Here is a 20,636-nt window from a genome sequence, read left to right on the forward strand (position 1 = left end):
CTGGTGGGTTCTGTTCCCTTGTCTTCTCTGCAGGGTTTCTCTGGAGGGTTTCCTCTCCACCCTCCCTCCCCATCCCAGCCTTTGGCTACACCCCGTTTCACCCAGCTACAGGTGGCACTATAAACCAGCTCTCCCAGAAATGAGGCTATCACCTGTCCAGTCCAGGTGTCTCACTGACTCTCTTTATCTTTCCAAGATCTTCTGGTTCCTTCTCTCCAAACCCACACGCTCTCCCCAACACTCCTTTTTTGGATAGCCCGTCTGTCTGTTTTGGAGGGAGGGGCTCTTTCTGCAGGGAGCCCCCTCCCTTCCTAAGTGGCTTACTAATTACAAACAGAGAAAGCCTGGTTTGTGAGGTTAGTCTGTCCCCAGCTCCCTGGCTTGGTGGAGGGAGCCAGGAGCTGGGGGATTTAAAGTGCAATTTCCTGTACCTTTTTCATTTCCTGTTGGGGGTTGTGGAGAGCAATAAGCAAGGTGGGTGGCAAGGACCAGACGGATTCTGCAGGTGGGGGATGGGCTGGGGGAAGCGTCCTTCCGTACACTCTTCTGCCATCTCCCCTTTTCCAGGTCTCAAGGTGAATTCTTTGGGGATGGGGAACTTGATAAATCAGTGCCTGGTACTCCTTCCAATCCCCCTCTTACCTCCCTAAGGTAAAGAAACTGAGTAGAGAGGAGTGGGAGATGATCCAGGTGCTGCAATTATTAGCATAATAGGATACTATATATAGGACAGGAAGGAATCTTAGAAAATCTTACAAATCAGTTGGATCCCCTCAGGTAACAGATGGGGAAAATGAAGTCTTTGGAGAGGAGATGTTATCTGCCCAAGGTCACATATTTAGTGGTGGGCTGGTGTGGCTGGGATTTACCTGACCCTCTGGGCTTGGAGTTCAGTGCTCTTTCCTCAGTCAGCGTGGGCTATGGGTCGTGACTAGTCTGTGTGCGTGCCTGTGTGTGCGTGCGCTTGGGGGATGCGATGGGATAAGGAGTAGGGGGTTACAGGGAGGTGTCTGGATAGCTAGGGATCCAGGTCCTGAAATATTCACCCTTTGATAGGTCTTGCAGAAGAGCATAGGAAAGTCCAACCTTGGGGAAGGTTTCTGGGAGTTGGTCCAGGAAACAGACTTGTGAATAAAAAGGAGAGAAGGAGGCACGTGACCCTTGGAAATGATTAGCCCCACAGCTCTTCTTACCCTCTCTGCAGTCAGAGGTGGATGGGGTGGGGGAGGGGGGCACGGCACAGGACAAAGGAGCCAATTATTGAGTGAGTGGATTAATTGATTAATTGTCCAGAAGCTTCCAGTGATCCCCCAACAATGACATCCCCTCCTCCCGACCCCAGTCAGGCATGGCCTCGGTTGGCCCGGATTATTAATTAGGGCTTGAAGTCATTTAACGATGATTTCATTATCGATGTGCTGTCTGTCTCAGGCTCAGCCTGGTTGCCAGGGCGACTCTGATCGATTGCCTTCCGGTCTCCTGCAAGTCCGCCTGCTCCTGCCTCTCCGGAGCCTGGCTGTTGGTGAGCACTCCCTAGCGATCCCCTCTAGTATTACAGAGCTCCCCAGTCGCAGCTTTGCTTGATCCAGCCAAGAAACAGATCTAGAGCTGCCTCGCAGCGTCCATCAGCTGGCCTGGAACCTGGGCTGCCCAACCTTAGTCCCTATATCAGAAGTACTGACCTACCTAGCTGTTGACAGGGACCCTGGGTATTGGGTCTTCCTTTTCCCTGCTTCGTGATGTACCTCCTTTCCCGTCCTCTGGTGGCCATCCACCCATACCCCTTTGAGATGGCTGTAGGAAGAGGTAGGTGAACTCAGTTATTGTCCTGCAGCCTCCGAATTTACCTCTGGGAGGCCCAAACCCACTGCGTTAAGATTCTTCCTGCTGCTAAAGAGACTCTTTGGGCTCTAGCTATAATCAGACATCAGGCCTCTGGGACCTTCAAATGCAGCTGATGGAGAAAGAGGTGGGGAGAACAAGTCCCCTTCAGACTGCGTGAGTTGTTGCCCTGAGAGGAGCTGGGGAGCTAGTCTTTGCAGAGCTCAGCTCAAGAAAGCCTGGGGAAACAAGGCGGGGTCCAGCTTGCCATGCTAAGTCTTAGGTCTTCGGAAACTTGGCTGGTTGCTCCATCACTGGTCCCTTAAAACCTAGATTCACGCAAGTACACTGGCCTCAGGATCGCTATTCTGTGCCTCAGTTTCTCCTTTTTGTGGGTTTCATATTTCATGTGTATATTCGTGGGGGCCTTTTATAGTGGAGAGTTGCTTGAAGGCATTGATCACGATTGCTCAGAATGTGTCTACATTGTTGACCCCCAATTAATGGACAGTCACGGGTACCTTATTTCACTTATCCTTTGCATGCTGCTTATTTAGCTCTCAAAGGCAGACATCTTCCCGGTCCTTCCCTCTCCTCGCTCTTCTCCGAGTGATCCCTACGCAAAGTGTGTCCCCAGCACTTCCTCGAGGACTTGCCCGCCTTGCTTGCCGGCCTGCCTCTATTTCTCTCTCCTCTGTCCCGCTCCACCTCGCACTGTTTGTATCAGGCTCCATTAACTCTGCAAAATTTCGGGCCAAGCTTCAGCCTCTTTTGGTTGCAGCATTTTGGGGGAGGAAGTAAGGAAGGCGGGCTGGGTTTTCGTCTTCACGCAGGGGTCTCTGGGATCCCCCCGGCGGGCACTGGGAGAGAGCCTGGGGGCAGCTGTGGCAGCAGCTTCAGCCTATCAGCTTTCTGGGCACATCCACCACCGAGCAGCACCTGAGAGGGGAACCGCTCAGCAGTGAGCCGAGTGAGATTGAAGAGGATCATAAAGAAAATATATATCCTCCTCCCCGGCCTCGCTCCCTCCTCCTTCTCTGCACTTGCCTCCTGCTCTCTCTTTGTCTCGCTCCCTCCCCTCTCCTCACCGCATCCCTGTTTTCTTTGTTTCTTCTTTGCCTCCTTCACCTTCATCTCTGTCAGGCAGATCTGTCTGTCCGGGTCTATCTGTCTGTCTCTCTGACTCCAGATATTTTTTGGTCCGAGTCTTTCTAGGACTCTGTCTGCCATCAGCTCCTCTCTTTCTCTCTCTCCCTTCTCCCTTCCCTCCCTCTCTCTGAGGGTCTCTCAGACCATCACATCTTTATGAGTTTCACCGTGTGTGCCTTTTAGTCTCTCCATCCCCACCTCCTCCCATCTGTCTCCTTTTGCTGCCTCCCCCATCACTGTTCCCATCTCTTGCCTGCCCTTCCACCTCTCTTTTTTGCTTCTCTTATCTGTGTGTCTTTCGGCCTCTTCCCCTGTCTCTGGCTCCTACCCCTGCCCGCCTCTCATCTTCCCTCCTCCCACCCCTCAAGGTTCAGCTACCTCATGTGAAATCACCTGGATGGGCTCCAACTGTCAGGTCCCCCCATTCTGTACCCCCTCCTCCAAGGGAGATTTATGGCCCCAACTCTGCATCCTCTGCATTCCCCCCAGCCCTGGGCCGGTTCTTTTCATTACCTGGTGATTATCTGGGGGCCCTGGCATTTCCCCCAGCCTCCACCCTCTACCCAGCAGGCAGTGGATAGCACGGGGAGAAAGGGGAAGGGATTACTCTTGGGACCAGATGCAAGGACGTGGAGACCCTCCCCCTGCACCCGCCCTTCTTTCCCTCCAGCAGATGCACATCTGGGAAAATCCCAGCTTGAGGCAGGGGAAGACAGCCTAGGACTGTTGGAACAGACATAAATCAAACGCGCAAATGCCCCTCCCCTACTGTTCTGTCATTACAGACATCCTTCCAATTCCTGCCTGTCTCCTTTGCCTCTAGGAATTTTGGTTCTGTACCCTTGGCTGGGGCCACTCATCCAGTATCCAGCATAGTGCCTGAAACAAAGGAGGCGCTCAGTTAATGCTCTATGCCCGGCAGGAGACGCGTTAGGGCAGGGTCAATGACTTTTCGCTTTTCCTCAGTTGGAGGTTCTTTCTGAGATCTGGAGCAATTCTTTCTACTCCAATGTCAGTATCTGTTTTAATACAGTTAGTATAGACTCCAACTCTTCAGGGTCCTGTCTTGACCCTCTCCTCCCCTTCCTCCCATCTCCACCCCAGTCTTTACTGCACCTAACTTAGGGTTTAGAGGAATAGCAGTACTGTCAAGTAAAGGCAGGGGCACCCCTTTTTCTCGAGACCGACGGCTTCTTGGGCTGATCACTTGTCCATCCAGCCCTCAGTTCCTAAGTGGCCTTACCTTCTCCACCTCTGCCAGTTTACAGACTTGCCTCAGTTTGAAGATTAACATTTCGGGAAGGAGCAGGCACCTTCCTTTGGTCACTATTTCAGAGTCTTGGAAGCCCTACTTTTTTTTTTTGCGGTACGCGGGCCTCTCATTGTTGTGGCCTCTCCCGTTGCGGAGCACAGGCTCCGGACGCGCAGGCTCAGCGGCCATGGCTCACGGGCCCAGCCACTGCGCGGCACGTGGGATCCTCCCAGACCGGGGCACGAACCCGCGTCCCCTGCATCGGCATGCGGACTCTCAACCACTGCGCCACCAGGGAAGCCCGGAAGCCCTACTTTTTGAAGGTCTCGAGCAGGAAGCTCTCTAGGCAGGGACTGTAGCCTTCATCTTTATTTCCTCTAGCACAATACTCAGTGCATATTCACTTAGAAGATGCTGTGAAGCTGAACGACTGTCTCAGTCTTCACCTTGTGGTGAAGCTTAAACCAGTTCTCTTTTATTAATTATTTTATCTCTGGAGTGATGGGAAATGTGGGTGAGGGCGGCTCAGCTGGGTGGTAAGGGTAGAGCGACCTGGTAGGAGGATTCTGGAAGAGGCTGGTGGGGGTTTTTGCTTCTATCCTTGTTTAAAGGACTCTTGAGTGGAGGTCCTTTAACTGAATCTGGGACTGGCCCCCAAATCTCCACGTGTAGGGCTCCACCACCTCCCCAGACTCTCCTCGAACCCTCCCTCATACCCAGGACCCTGGAAAGCGTGTTTACTTCTCAATTCATAGCCTTCTGTTCAGTCTCCAACCAAAAGCTCCATTTAAACCCTCATTCCACCCCCTCACCCATACAGGGCCCCGCTTGGCTTCCATTGCCCACCTCCAGCTCCTGCGGCATTCCAGGCTAAACCGCGTCTTTCACACTTTCCCACCCCTTCCCAAAGCCCCGCCCGGCTTCCCAAAGCCCCCCTCCCCGGGTGCCCTGACCTTCTTCCCCGAGCTGCTTGGCCAAGGCCCTTCCTTACATCTCCCTAGATTTGGCTTGTTTTTTTCTCCTCAGGTCTTTCTCCTCTGAGGTAGAAAAAGACCATCAGTAAGTGGTTTCTTGTGGTTATAGACTTGGTAAGAAAATAGGCAGGGCCAGAGAGGAAGAAGGCTGGACCCGGAGGGCTGCTGCCTGTAGACGTCCTGTGGGGTTTGAGCAGAGGGTACTCCACGGTGCCAGGGCAGGACTTTGTGTTGGAGAGTGCAGACGAGAGGCCTCGAGAGCTTGGTGGGTGGGGCGGGGCGGGTAGGTTTGCTGGAGCTAGAGTGATTTGGAGTACATTCTCCTCCAAACCAGAAAAGTCCTCAGCAGAGCGGGTCCTAGAAAAATATGAGTTAGGGGAGGTTATTCCCTGGCCCTTCTTCTGCAGAGTCCTTCCCTCTTCTGCCCTGCCCTCCGTCCTGGCCTTTCCTTTCTGGACTGGTGTGGGGCTTGCTTTATTCATCTTTCTTTCCCACACGGCCTAGCACATAGTGTGCTTAGACATGACCTTTGAATGAATGAAGATTCTTCCTGCTGTGTCTGCTGTCTCCTTCATGTTTTGCCACCTTTTCTCACTTGAGGTTCTGAAAGTATCTGTATCTCATCTTCTTAGGGAGGACATTGATGTGGACCCTGCAGAAGTTAGTCCAGCTTGATAAGGCCGTCCACACTAAGGAGAGAGGTTTGGAGGGGCTTCGTGCTGGATGCTCAAGGAGCTAGATGTGTATTTTTACATATGCTGAAGGTAGTCTCCTTGCCTTTCTCATCTAGTTTTAAAAAACCGAGGTGGGGACTCTAGGCTAGGTTGGATTGTGGGAGAAAAAATTACCAAATTCCACCGGGGGTTTGGCTGCCTAGTGGTCTTTATTTATTTATTAAAAAAATTATTTTATTTATGGCTGCATTGGGTCTCTGTTGCTACGCACTGGCTTTTCCCTGGCTGTGGCGAGCGGGGGCTACTCTTCGTTGAGGTGCGTGGGCTTCTCTTGTTGTGGAGCACGGGCTCTTGGCGTGTGGGCTTCAGTAGTTGTGGCGCACGGGCTTAGTTGCTCCGCGGCATGTGGGATCTTCCTGGGCCAGGGATCAAACCCGTGTCCCCTGCATTGGCAGGAGGATTCTTAACCACTGCGCCACCAGGGAAGCCCCGCCTACTGGTCTTTAAAACATTGTATGAAGGCTTGTCTGAGGTCCCAAGTATATTATAAATGATCCAGTGCTAAAGAAACATTGAAACTTGATGGCTCTGTTCTCTCTCTTGGAATCTGTCAATTTTATGTACATGATGGGCATATTTATTGATTGATAAAGCATTGGAGGAGAATCCTGAAATAGGACTGACTGCTTGGGTCTCCAAGAGGCAGTTTGCTGCTATCACAAAACATGTTTGCAACTCTGATTTCTAAGGCACTTGGAGTCTTAAACTGTTCTCCTTAGCCCGTACCCCTCCACACACTTTGGTTAATACCCCAACACCAGGAGCCCAGACAACACTTATCCATGCATGACACCTTTTTATTGATTGTATGTGGCAAGTGTTTATTTCTAAGTTGTCTTCTCTTGCCCTCCAGCAGCTCTTGGGCAGCTTCCCTCTGTTACCAATTGACATGTGATGTATGCTTCCAGAAGGCAGACTCATTTTAACTTTAGTTTAAGCAAAATCATGTGGAAAGGTTAATTTCCTTTAAAAAGTATATTCCAAATTAATAAAAATTATTTTTGGATTCTATTCTATTCTATTTGTCCTTTCCCCCCCCCTCTTATTATCACAGAAATCACAAGGCAGACTGGAGAACAGAAAGAACCCCTGGAAGTCCAGAGGTTAGGAGTCCGTGCTTCCACTGCAGGGGGCTTGTCTAAGCAAAGAAAGAAAGAGAGAAAGAGAGAAAGAGAGAGAGAGAGGGAGAGAGAGAGAGAGAGAGAGGGAGAGAGGGAGAGAGGGAGAGAGGGAGGGAGGGAGGAGGGAGGGAGGAAAGAAGGGAGGGAGGAAGGAAGAAAGGAAGAAAGAAAGAAAGAACCAGGGAAAAAGGTTAGAGAGTGTCTCCTAAAAAGCATGGTGGTGAAGTTTCTTTGCTGTAGATCATGGTGCATGAGCTGGGTGGGTCTTGGTGGAGAAGTCATATTGATCTATATTTGGATAAGACCTCAGGACTCTGAGGCATGATACAACTTTCATATGACAGATGATCTGGTGTCTTTCCTAAAACAAAACAAAACAAAACAATTTAACTTTCTAAAGGACATGGTGGAGGTGTGGAGCAGCAACCTAGGGCTGTAAGAGGAACCAAGTGAACTCTGGTGAGAGAGGACAGAAAGAGAGATGGTCATCTACTCATATGGGGGGACAGAAGGATACCTTTAAAGATATGAAGGAAGATAGCCAGAGAGATAGTTGGTGTGTCCTAAGCCACCTTGTGTGCAATGCGTTATTGTGGGTGTTGGGAGGAAGTCCACGGAAGAAGGGGCCCGTGGACTCTGGCTGCTCACAACTGCTAGTCTAAAGGTAGAGACAGGATATAGTGATACAAGGGACCACTGGATGGATTTCTAGATTCTATTTTTACAAGGAAAGGAAGGTTTGGGAAGGGGGAAACAGAACTAAAGCTATTTAGCAAGGCTTCTTGGAAAAAAATGAGTGTGGATTAGTGCTCACTGAGACAAAGCCCATCCTGTACTACAGTTGTAGATTGGAAAACAAGGTGGATAGGCAGATGGATTTCCTTTTACTGTTTTCTCCTGAGGTCTTTATTTAGAAATTCTGGGTTGATAGGATGCAGGGTTGAGAAAAGGGGAGTAGAGAATCATAGGGGGAAGGAGAGAAGGAACTGACTTTCACTTTTGACGTCAACATACCACATCATTTTCTAATCCTTTCATTTCACACCCTTCTTGGCTTTTTGCAGCTCTCTTTCTGAATCCTGTTTGGAAAATCTAATTCTGATCCTTTCTAGTAGCCCATCTAGTTACTGAAGGGCTCTATAAGCAGAGGCTTCTGCTTCTGCTTTTGGATTTGTTGGTCATCTTGTTTGGTGTGATAGAAAGGTTAAGAATTTCCAAAACTGGGTTCTGACTGAAATTAAACCTGCGAATGTGTCAGATCAGGAATGAGGAATGTTGGATTTAACATCAGAGGCTCTGGCTCTCTGATTGTTTACCCAAATAATGGTGTAATGATACTATGTAGTGTCTGCCTATAGTACAGACTCCATGAATATTGAGGGAAAGAAGCAAAAATGTTTCTACATCTACATGCATTTTGGTCTACATTTGGGTGGGTGGATTTTGTCAACACCATATTGGTGTAAATTTGGTCTGGAGTGTTTTGGTCTCTATCAGGATGGGTTTTCACTCACTTGGAATTCAGCCTCTGTCAGACTGGGAAGGGATGTGAGAGGTGTAGTGCTGGCGGTTGTAGGGTAGGTAGTTTAGTTGGATGAGGTAGCCATTTGGGGACTGCCACAGCTTTCAAGTTCAAGTCTTGGTTGCAGTTGACAATATTTACTTGCAGAATTATGGTTTCTAGCCTCAGTGAGAGAACATGAAGCAGCTTCTACCCTAAGGAGTTTTTATTTTAGAAAGGGAGACAAAGTATTCTCCCAAGTAACATTCAAACAGAATGCAGTACAAAGTAAAATCATAGGTGGAGGGAAGATGCCTTGTAAGCGATCCGTTTGGTGAGGTCGTTTTTTGGGAAGACTCCTGGGTTATAAGCTTGCATATTTATTTTCTTTGGTATGGGCTGAATTTGGTTCCTTCAGCTTTCTTTCCGACCTTTCAGGGAAACTTTCTGAGCTTTGCTTTTCTCTCTCCAGGGGAGAAGTAAAAGACTTATTGCACTAAAATGGTTTATTTCTGACAGACTCTTACTTTTCTGCACAGACCAGGACAGAGGATTTTTATTATTATTGTATTTTAGTATCGAGATCTGTATTTGTATCTGTAGCAAATATTTAGCTGGATCTGTATAGTTGGGCAAACTGGATTTACTGGTTCAAAGTGTGGTAAGGCTTGTTTTGTTTTGTGTTTTTGGTGGGGGGCTGGGAGGAAGCCCTCAGTAAGGCTGGATTTATTGAATCATAGCCCAAGCATCACACTGTCATGAAGACATAACTTGAACTGATATTTCCCTGGGAAACACTTAGACAAAATGCCAAGATGGAGCAATTCCCCCCTCTTCCATGCAGCCTTCTCAGACTTCCCATGGTGCACAGAAGATGTGCTCTAATCTTGCCAGCACTGGAAAATGAAGCCCACTACTCTTTTCTTCTATCAACTGTGAAGTCATCTGGGATCTTGACATGCCCTTGCCTCTGATGTAAATATCATACTGTTCATTTCTGATTTAGGGATACCCTTTCCGGTTCCTGGTTTATGTATCTTTTACTTTTTTGGGGAGGTGGGGAAGAATTCACGAAATGCCCCTAATTGTAAGTTCCCAGAGAGGGGAATTCTCTGTTTGTCACCATTATCTTGCACTGCATATAAACAAGTGTGTGGTGATTTGGAGGTGATGGTGGTGATGTTAATGATTTACGGGGAAAAAGACATTGGTTTTGCTTGAATTCTTTTTGCACAAAGAATCATTTTGGTGTCTGAATTTTCTAATTTGGAATTTGTCTTTGTATGCATTTACATTTAGTTGACATCTGATTTTTAATAGTTTGAATACAGTCTTTCTCACATGGAAACTTTTTGTGGTTTCCACGAGAAACCCAAACCCACATAGGGATTATCCAGTTTCTCACGTTAGACCCAACCCAAACGAAACAGAATCTATCTGTGTACTAATTTACAGACAGCATGGGATAAATGATAGCACATTCAGAAAATTCTCTTCTCTGGGAGCTTACAACATAAGGACATTTCGTGCATATCTCCCTATCTTCCCGAAACAAGTAAAATCCTATTCTAAACAATATCCAACCATTTGACTACTGGACCACTTCTCCCTTCTGTAGTGTAATCTTAAGCTTAGTTATTGCAGTTTGAGTATCATATCATGTTGCCTAATGGCAAAGCATTAGATGACTTATTTTCCAAATTAAGTAAAGCAATGAAAGTAATAAAATTCCGTTGTCTGTCTGTTCAGTCATTGGACATCAAGGGGATGACACTGGGACAAATGATAAATGTCACAGATAATGTGCTTTGTCTCAGACAATATGGGTTATTCCCTTTGTACTTTCACTTTGTTATGGGAACTTATATTTCCCTGGCTGTGGCCAGTTGACTCTTTGTACCTCAGGCTTCAGTGAGAAGGAGTGGTGAGCTGAAAGCTTCCGCAGGTTGAAACTGCACTCCTCCGCTCCGTGTCACCATCCACTACTCCCACTCTTTTCCCCGAATGGGCATTCTCTCAGTGCCAAGTTCTAGGCCAGTGAGTTTACCACTGGACACTGAGGAGGGGGGAGCAGGGGGCAAGGAGAGCATACTGGAGAGATCAGATATCTGTAGGTGTGGCTGGAGAAGCTTCCCGAAGGAGGGTCATGCTGAAAAAGATTTGGAAATAGGGTGTTCTAGGCAGACAGGGACAGTCTGTGTGAGGGCTGAGGTGCATGACAGCAAGATGTTCACGTGTGGGGAAAGATGTGTCCTGTTCAAGCAGAGAGCCACAGAAAAGGTGGGGTATGAGGTAGAAGAACAGTGAAAAGAAAGTCCTGGAAATACAGTTTTAGAAGTTCGGATTTAACAGAGAGCTGGAAACTGCAGGTCTGGTTGGGAGAAAGGGTGTGTGTGTGTGTGTGTGTGTGTGTGTGTGTGTGTGTGTGTGTGTGTGTGTGTGTGTGTGTGTGTGTCTTTTTAAGACTTGAGGAACGTGTCATTTTCTAGAAGGAGGGTAGAGGGCACTCACACTTCAGTTATCTACTGCAATGCAGCAGTCAGGGTGAATGTGATTTAGGGCTGTAGCCTGGTTCAGGGAAGGACAGCACTCTCTGATGGCTGCTGAGTGAATCGGAGTGGGATCTGAGAGCATCTCATTGTCTAGAGTTACCAATTTTATGGACCAGGAGGGTGGACCAGAGAGTATGGCTGCAGGCTGGCCCTGGATATACAGTATTTGCAAGCTGTAGGAACCTACTAGATAGAAGTCTAGTGGGGACAAGGTGCTGAGTGTTTAAGTGACTTCATGTCAGCTGAATTGAATTGAGGGCTAGGAGAGTGATTCCCAAATATCTGAAACCAATGATTTCAGTTGAAATTCCTTAGGTTTAATCTAAATTTTAATGCAATTTCCCTGAATAAAGTCAGGATCCTTAGAAGCTGCTTTGGACACATCTGGAGCTCTCTTCCTTTTGAAACGAACATGGAAAGGCAATCCTTTATCTTTTCTGTTGATCTTCCTATACTCACAGCGTTTCCAGAATATCCATTATTTCTTATCTGGAGTCCGTATTCCACAATAACCTTTACAAAATAACGAGGAGATCCCAAATAAAGACTAAGAGGTCTGTGTTGATGCCTGATGTCCATTGGTCTTTGTGCTTATTTCCATGGATGATTAATAAATATTAAGAATGTTCTAGGCGTTATGAGCTCAGAGCTGGTCACAGACGGGTTACAATGGGAACACTAATGCCCATTAAAAAAATTATTTAAATTAATTAATTAATTTTTGGCTGCATTGGGTCTTCGTTGCTGTGCGCGGGCTTTCTCTAGTTGTGGCGAGTGGGGGCTACTCTTCGTTGTGGTGCGCGGGCTTCTCATTGCGGTGGCTTCTCTTGTGGAGCACGGGCTCTAGGCGCGCGGGCTTCAGTAGTTGTGGCACGCAGGCTCAGTAGTTGTGGCGCATGGGCTTAGTTGCTCCAAGGCGTGTGGGATCTTCCCGGACCAGGGCTCGAACCTGTGTCCCCTGCATTTGCAGGCGGATTCTTAACCACTGCGCCAGCCGGGAAGTCCTAATGCCCATTTTTTATATTCTACTAAGTCCAGTCTCTGGTTGTCAACAGCAGTCTCACCACACTGATCGACCTGATGTAGCTGAATTCCTTTCTCCCGGCATCATCATGAATTTTTAGCTCTGGAATGGGGTTTACCATGTTTTAGAGTGACTGACATACTGACATTTCTCTGGTACTGGGTTCTTCTGGAGGAGATTGCTGTTCTCTGGCAAACATTCCCTGTCGGCTCCTGATCGGCAGCCAAGTCTGGGGAGCAAATGGCCAAGTGAATTAGGAAGCTTAAAAGATGCTTTGTTAAACTATCCTCATTAAACTGGCACCGTCTGCCTTCCCACTCTCCTTTGTCCCAGTTGGGGCTGTCCTTTGTGACAGATGTTTCCTAACAGTGTGTGCCGGCAACATCTGGAAGCCTTGGGTGACTGCTGAGGTTTGGGAAGGCCAAATCTGGAGGTATTTAGATTGTCAGGGAAATTTCAACCGTCTTCCTGCCACTGGGCTCCCATTTAAAAAATTGTTTGCTCCCCCACCCCCATCTTCCTTTAGCCAAGGAGAATCAAGATTTCATTTCCTTCTCTAGCACTTTCTAATATGGTTTGATTCTTCTCAAGAATGGTGTAGTGAATAGAAAAGATTTGGAATAGCATGAGGAAAAGAGTCTCAGAAGGGTGACATATAGACATCTAGATATATTAGCCTATATTTCCATTAAAAGCCAAGCAAAAGGAGATGGGTTAAAGTTGTGGGTAAGAGTTGTAATTAGATGTAAAATTATATCTGGGAACTACTGGAATGGCCACAGGGATGCTTTGGAATCTCCTTTCTTAGCATCTAAAAGGAAAATCTGGAGACATTTTGGCCCTAAATTGGATTAGGATTTTAGCAGAACATGGTTTAGATGGAGCCTTCAGATTTAATGATCCAACTACTTCTAGCCCAGGTCCATCAGCATCTGTTAGGGGAGAAAGGGAAGTCATTGACAGGGGCTGACTTGGACACTACGATAAGAATTGGCTCAGATTCTCCATTAATAGCCATTAATTTTAATGTTTGTGGAGGCAGAGTGTTGCAGTAGAAAGAACATGGGCTTTGAAGTCACAAAGAACCAAGTTCAAATTCCAACTCTTCTTTTTATTGGCTATATGATCTTGGGAAAGTTATTTAATCTCTCGGTCTGTAAAGTGGAATAATCATACTTATTTCATTGGGTTGTTACGGAGTTAAATGAATTAACATATGTGCATTACCTGCAGCTCAACAAAATTCTGGTTCTCTTTCACCTCCCTCTCCAGGTTTCTGTAATTCTTACACATATACCTGCTATCCCTCTTTTCCAGATACCATTTTTCTCTGCCTCCAGCCTCTGCAAATCTTCCCCAATGCCTCACAGAGTTCAAGTCTAGGGCCCTGATTTATTAATTTGTGTTAGTCCCACAAAATGACAATAACAGTATGTAGTTTTTATAACCATACCAACATGAGCCAAGGTTGTGGTTTCTTTCCAGGCATTTTTACTTGCTGACAATTTTGGTTGTAAATCAAAGGCAAAGGAGTTCTATCTTCCTACCCACCCCTCTGATCTAAAGTTCCTGATTTGGGGCTAGATTGTTCTGGGTGAGATTTTCCTTCAAACGAAAGTGATGGCCAGCTTGTTTATAAAGGTCATTCAAGGAAGGAGACTTCATAACCTTTACTACTGGGACATTCTTGATTTCCTCCCAACTCTTTAGTTTGAAAAATATCAAATGTACAGAAAAGTTTCAAGAATAGTATAATTAACACCCACTTAGCTTTAACCACGATTGACCAATTGTTCATATTTTGCCACACTTGCATGCTCTCGCTCATATATACATACACATATATGAAATACACTCTATGTGCAAATTTCGCTAATTGTCCAATAATGTTTTTTCTTGTAAAATGTTTTTCCCCAATCCAGGTCCAATCCAGGGTTATGCATTGCTTTTCATTGTCATGTCTCTTTATTCTCCTTTAATCTGGAATAGTTCTTCAGCCCGTCATTTCTGACATTGACAGTTTTGAAGATTATAGGTCAGTTGTTCTGTAGAAAGTCAACTTTCTGTAGAAAGTTGTTTTGTAGACTGATTGTTTGATTCAGGTTACGCATTTTGGGCAGGATATTATACAAGAACATTCTTTTAAAAATTTTATTGAAGTGTAGTTGATTTACAATGTTGTGTTAGTTTCTGCCGTACAGCACAGTGATTCAGTTATACATACATATACATTCTTTTTCATATTCTTTTCCATTATGGTTTATCACAGGATATTGAATATAGTTCCCTGTGCTATACAGTAGGACCTTGTTGTTTATCCATCCTGTATATAATAGTTGCATCTGCTAATCCCAAACTCCCACTCCATCCCTCCCCCAGCCCCCCCTCCGCCTTGGCCACCACAAGTCTGTTATAGAAACATTCTTAAAGACAGTGAGTACCATGTAGGCAAGGAACATCTTTTTCCTCCCTGCTGTGTCCATCATACCAAGCACAATGACTGGCGATTAGAAGGTCTTAATAGTTACTGAATGAATGAATAAGTGACCTAAAACTTTCACTGCCCTTTAGGTCCATTATTTTTCTACCTGAGGAGAGCGGGAAGAACAGCCTTCTCCTCTATCCTAGTCCCACTTTTATTATAAATGTTTGGGGGCTTAAAAAAGGTAACCCAAGACCTCTGTGATGAGACCACAGAGAAGGGAAGTGAACTAGGTACTGTGACGTGAGGCGAGCTGCGGCTTCTCTACCCCAGGTTGGGGGTTGGCGATCACACTGTGTTCAGAGAAGAGGATGAATAAGTTGGTTTCCAATGGAAAGAAAAACACACAAAATCTAGGAGTCCATGGCCTGCTTTCTTGTGGAGAGAAATTAGTTATTTAGGTTTCCAGATTTTACCAAACTTCCCTCCCCATTTGAATCCTAAGAATGCCATAGTGAAAATTGATTTCTGTCCCTCCTCCTTTCCCAGAGGGGACAACCCCATAATTCTCTCCTTCTCTACCTTCCACCAGCCCCCCGCCCAGCACAAGTGTGTATTTTCTAACATTTATAAACGGTGGTTGGGCGGCCATTCTCTCCAAGTTATTTATTGTTGAGAAAATCTATAACTCCTTGGACTTCTCATTTTGATGTAGAAGCTTTCATCCCTGTCGCCCGGGGGAAGCGAGGTTATGAGAGGTACTCTTTGCCTCTCGAAAATGTGTTTTCAGCCTTCCCTTTGGGGCCCTTTCTCTCCCTAGCTCTTATCATCTCAGACATTTCTGACAATCCTTCCTGAGGCATCTGGGGCTTGGGACTGAATTCATCCATTTAATTCTGAAAGGCTTGTGAGTGCCTGATTCACATTGTTCCTGCCCCTTTTCTGAGAACCCACCTACCCCTGTCTTTGCAGCCCTCAATTTTCCCAGTTTCCAGAAAAAGCACCCTTTCTCTCCATGTCAGCGCCTGATTATCCACAATCATGGAGGGGTTAATCTAAAGGAGTGAATGACACCAAGATGACTTCTGTTTGATTTTTTTTTTTTTTTTTTTTTGCGGTATGTGGGCCTCTCACTGCTGTGGCCTCTCCCATTGCGGAGCACAGGCTCCGGACGCGCAGGCTCAGCGGCCATGACTCACGGGCCCAGCCGCTCCGCGGCATGTGGGACCTTCCCGGACCAGGGCACGAACCTGTGTCCCCTGCATCGGCAGGCGGACTCTCAACCACTGCGCCACCAGGGAAGCCCTTCTGTTTGATTTTTAAGAGATGGAATCCTGGCTAAAGATAATCCATAAAGGGAACAACTTTGATGAGAGCGATCCATCACGTTAATCTCCCATGAAGGATGTGTGGCATCTCTTCTTTTGTACCTAGAGAGAGAGGCAGATGGGAGAATCTCAGCTTGTGCAGCCCTCATTGTGTTGTCAGAAGCACCGGACATCTAACTTCTCTCCGTGCCTCGTTTTCAAACTCTGGAGGACTATTCTTTAGTCTGAGAACCAAATACTTAGTTCAAAGCCAACATACAAAACTATCACTTTATCTAGGGTTCCCATCACACCCAGAGTAAAAGCTACAATCTTCACAGTGACTCTCAGGCCCTACTGAGCCTGAGAAGGCTCTGGCCTGCTGCTTTCTCTCTGACCTCATCCCCTGCTGCTTCCCCCTCACCCACTCTGCACCAGCCCCATGGGCCTCCTTGTTACTCCTCAAAAGTGGGCAGTACTGCCTCACACCCATTGGGATGGATGGCTGTTATTAAAAAAGAGAAAATAACAAGTGTTGGTGAGGATGTGGAGAAGTTGGAGCCCTTGTGCTGCTCTGCTGATGAAAATGTGAGATGGGACAGCCACCGTGGAAAAATGGTGTGATGATTTCTCAAAAAATTAAACATACAATTACCATATGATCCAGCATTCCCACTTCTGGGTATGTATTCAAAAGAACTGAAAGCAGGGACTCAAGAAGCTATTTGTACACCCATGTTCACAGCAGCACTATTCACGACAGTCAAAAGGTGAAACAACCCAAATGCCCTTCAACGGATAAACAAAAAAATGTGGTATATACACACAGTGGAATATTATTCGGCCTTAAAAAGGAAGGATATTCTGGTACATGCTACAACATGGATGAACCCTGAAGATGTTATGCTAAGTGAAATAAGCTGATCACAAAAGGACAATATTGGATGATTCCTCTTGTATGAGGTCCCTAGAGGGACCAAATTCATAGAGACAGAAAATAGAATGGCGGTTGCCAGGGGCTGGTGGGGAGGAAGGGTTGGGGAATTACTGTTTAATGGACAGAATTTCAGTTGAGGAAGATGAAAAAGGTCTGGAGATGGATGGTGGTAGTAGGTGCACAACAGTGTGAATGGACTTAATGCCACAGAACTGTGCACTTAAAAGAGGCTCAAACGATAAATTTTATCTTATGTATATTTTACCATAATAAAAAAATTCATTTAAAAAATGGCCAAGGTCTTTGTACTTGCTCTTCTCTGAGATCTGCATCGTGGCTTGTTCTCTCACCTGCTTCTGATCTTTGGTGAAATGTCATCTTCTCAGTGAGGCCTTCTTGGACCACCCATTTTAACATTGCAACTCCCACTCTAACCTTTTCTTGCTTTACTTTTCTCTGCAGCACTGATTGCAATCCAACACAATATGTATTCTTTTTACTTATTTGTTTACTGTCTGCTTCCTCCTGCAGGAATGTAAACAACTTGATTGGAGGGATTTTGTGTTTTTTTCTTTGCTGTATCCTCAGTGCTAAATAGTTGGGGGCCAGTACATATTTGTTGAATGAATGAATGACCACGACTAGAGACAGAGCAGGCACAAACAGAAAAGAAATGGGAAGATTCCGTTTTTCATTTGCCTTGATTAACTAATTTCTTCTAACCTTGGATATGAGACTTGGATCAGTTTTCGTGGTGGCTTTTGCTCTATTTACCTTCTCATGTGTATTGTCAACTGTTCCCAACTGGAAGTGTTGGTCCACTACATACACCACACTAATGATTATTTAAACCTTTCACCTTGAACTCGAAGCCTGTGCTCTTGGATTCCTGACTGCCCCTACCAGAGTTGCAAGGGTGCTTGAGTTAGGACTTTGGAAACTCTGGGGAAACTCAGATACCCAGAAAGTTTGTACTTGTTTGTTTGGGAGACACTGGTTTGATTGGTTCTGGGAGCTTTCATTCTCTGGAAATTTTAAGGAGGATGAGAAAACTCATAGAGTTTGGGGTCAGAAAAGGAGCTGTACTTGCATTCAGAGGATTGATATAATCTCTGGAAATGTGACATTTAAAGTCCACTTCTCTGAAACGCTGAGACCTAAAAATAATTAATAGCCTCGTTAGCCTTCCTCTCTCAAGTCTTGATCAAACTTCTAGCAAAGCAACTTGGATCCAAACTATATTTGAAGCTATTCAGCAGGAGCCATGAGGCCAAACTTCTTGATTGGCAGGTTTCTTAACACCCATCCAAGGGAACCAGTGGAACTTACTGCCTTGGACAAATGTTTTGAAAAGGAAAGGCCCAGAGGGAGGGCAGTGCCCTTCTTAGAGACAGAGGAGTGAACACAATGACCTCCAGGGTGAAGGAAGGTGGGTGGGGTTGTCTGGGAAAGCAGGAGAGCCTGGAATTTCGTGTGTGGATTGTTGGATTTGACATGGGTTTTCTTGGCTACTCGGGATGGAACTTTTGTTTTGGAGTTTGGAATGAGCTCAGAGCTGAAACACAGGGAGGAGGAGGGAGGGAAGGAGGAAGCAGAGGGCATTCTGGAATTCACACAAGCTGGCTTCCTGTTCCCTGGGCTCTCTCATCATTTCTTTAAGCACCTCCCTTGCGTGAAGCATCTCCTCTGGGAGAGACTGTTTCCTAATTAAACTGAGATTCACAGGCCCAGGGCCCTCATTAGGAAATGTCCTTAGGAAATGCTCTTGAAATAGATGATTGTGCATGTTTTCGACTCCTGTTTCCACCTCTCTCTGGCCCTTTCTCTCTTAAAATATTTTTTTTTCCTACTTCTAGGAATCTCAAGGTTTAGTAGTCAATCAATACATCTATATGTTCAATACATCTATATGTTCTCTGTCCTAAATGCCTCTTTTGGTTGCCTGGTACAATTATGAGCAGATCCATGCCCTGGGTAGAGAGGATTGAGGGGTGGGAGTGTGGAATTCAGAAAGAGGAGGTACATGGATTCTGACCCTGCCCTCTGGGAGCTTTTAGACTATAAAGGAGTTTAAGGGACACACCAAGGGAACCACCAGACGGAAAGGGAATATTTATTTCAGCTGAGAATCAGGGCTAGCTATAAGTGCTGGTGGGATGGGGAAGAATGTTGGAGATTGGGAGATGGTTTAAGAAAGGCTTTCTAGGAGTGGTGGGGAGGGTAGTAGAATAAGATTAAGCAGAGCTATAGGGTCAAGACTGACAGAGACGAGTGAGGAGGGCATCGCTGGCAGGGCAAGTAACTCACACAGAACAAAGGCTCATTGCATGGAGGGTAAGTCAAGATGTAAGGAGCTGAGTTAGGAATGAGGTGATGGGCCTGAGGCTGGGGAGGAGGTAGAATTAGGGAAGGACTCTGACAGCTGGGTTGAAGAGTCTGGACTGAATTCCAGATTATTGGAATACTTGGAATAATTGGACTATTCACAGATTATTGCACAGGGAAAGGGCATTTCTGAACATTGCATTTGAGGAAGATGTTTCTGTTTATTGTTATAGGCTGGGTTGAAGGTAGACGTTCTCAGGATTCCCCATCAGGTGTTTGCTATTTCTTCTGTAAGGTATGTTGTTTATTCGTCTGTTCTGCCTGCTTCTGTTTGAGTGATAAAATACGATTGTTTAATTCCCATTTTTTTACTGAAGTATAGTTGCTGTATTATATTATGTAAGTTACAGGTGTACAATATAGTGATTCACAATTTTATACTCCATTTATAGTTATTCTAAAATATTGGCTATATTCCCTGTGTTGTACAATATATCCTTATAGCTTATTTTATACATAATATTTTGTAATTCCCATTTGTTTTGTTCTTCAGTTTGTTTTCCCGGTATCTTCTTTTCTTTTTTTTTTTACATCACCCTATTTGTTAATTAATAAATAAATTAATTAAGGCTGCGCTGGGTCTTCATTGCAGCATGCAGCCTTCTCTAGTTGCATCAGTGGGCTTCTCTAGTTTTGGTGCGTGGGCTCTAGGGTGCGCGGGCTCAGCAGTTGCGGCGCGTGGGCTTAGTTGTGGTATGTGGGATATTAGTTCCCCAGCCAGGGATTGAACCCGGGCCCCCTGCATTGGGAGCATGGAGTCTTAACCACTGGACCACCAGGGAAGTCCCTTTCCTGTTATCTTCATACTTCGTCTTTAGGTCCACTTTCACTCATCTTCAGTAAAAGAGGGAGGGGCCCAAGGATGTTCCTGTGTAACAAAGTTGAGGGAAACAGAAATTATCACAATCTTGCCCGTCTCTGACCCTGCCATTCAGAGGTTCCTCATCTGGAATTGTTGCTCAGCATCCACGGATGGACTTCAGAGGAGTGTGTGACGTCTCTCTGAGTTGAGTGGCCTCAAAGGGGCCTGTGACTCAGAAATTGTTAAGAACCACTGTTCTATTCTTTGTTGAGAGGTAGGTGCCCGAGCACAGTTTCCCAGACAGAAATGGGGTATACGCATCCTTAGTGCCAGTTATGGGAGCCTCCAAAGACAGTTGAAGGAGATGGAAGGAGGAAGAGGAACTGGGAGAAGGGAAAGGGGTGCCCAGGGAGCTAGTAGGAGGGGTGCCCCATCTTCCCTTGTTCTTCACTTTCTTTCTAGCTGGTATCCCTTCTTTGTATACTCCACATCCTGACAACTACAGGATTCTGAGTCCTCTTCAGTTTAAATCAATTGAGTGTCTGCCATTCATCAGGCTCTGCACCAGGTGCTCTCACTACATCATCTCATACAATTCCTTTATTGACCCTCAAGGGCACAGAATTGAGTCAGTCACCTCCCCAGTTCATGGCAC

General features: G+C 46.0%; 1 long non-coding RNA gene across 3 annotated transcripts in view; it reads left to right on the forward strand.

The window, feature by feature from the left end:
• The window catches only part of LOC137202842 (uncharacterized), a 171,352-nt gene that overhangs the window by 26,447 nt on the left and 124,269 nt on the right, over positions 1 to 20,636 (forward strand). For 2 of the 3 annotated variants that reach the window (XR_010932800.1, XR_010932802.1), the window contains exon 2: positions 19,353 to 19,414. The exons of the other annotated variant lie outside the window; for it this stretch is intronic. This is a non-coding gene — a long non-coding RNA (uncharacterized lncRNA). The remainder of the gene's footprint in view (positions 1 to 19,352; positions 19,415 to 20,636) is intronic. 3 annotated transcript variants of the gene reach the window in all.

The sequence above is a fragment of the Pseudorca crassidens genome, chromosome 11 (assembly GCF_039906515.1).
Source record: "Pseudorca crassidens isolate mPseCra1 chromosome 11, mPseCra1.hap1, whole genome shotgun sequence".
Classification (NCBI taxonomy): domain Eukaryota; kingdom Metazoa; phylum Chordata; class Mammalia; order Artiodactyla; family Delphinidae; genus Pseudorca; species Pseudorca crassidens.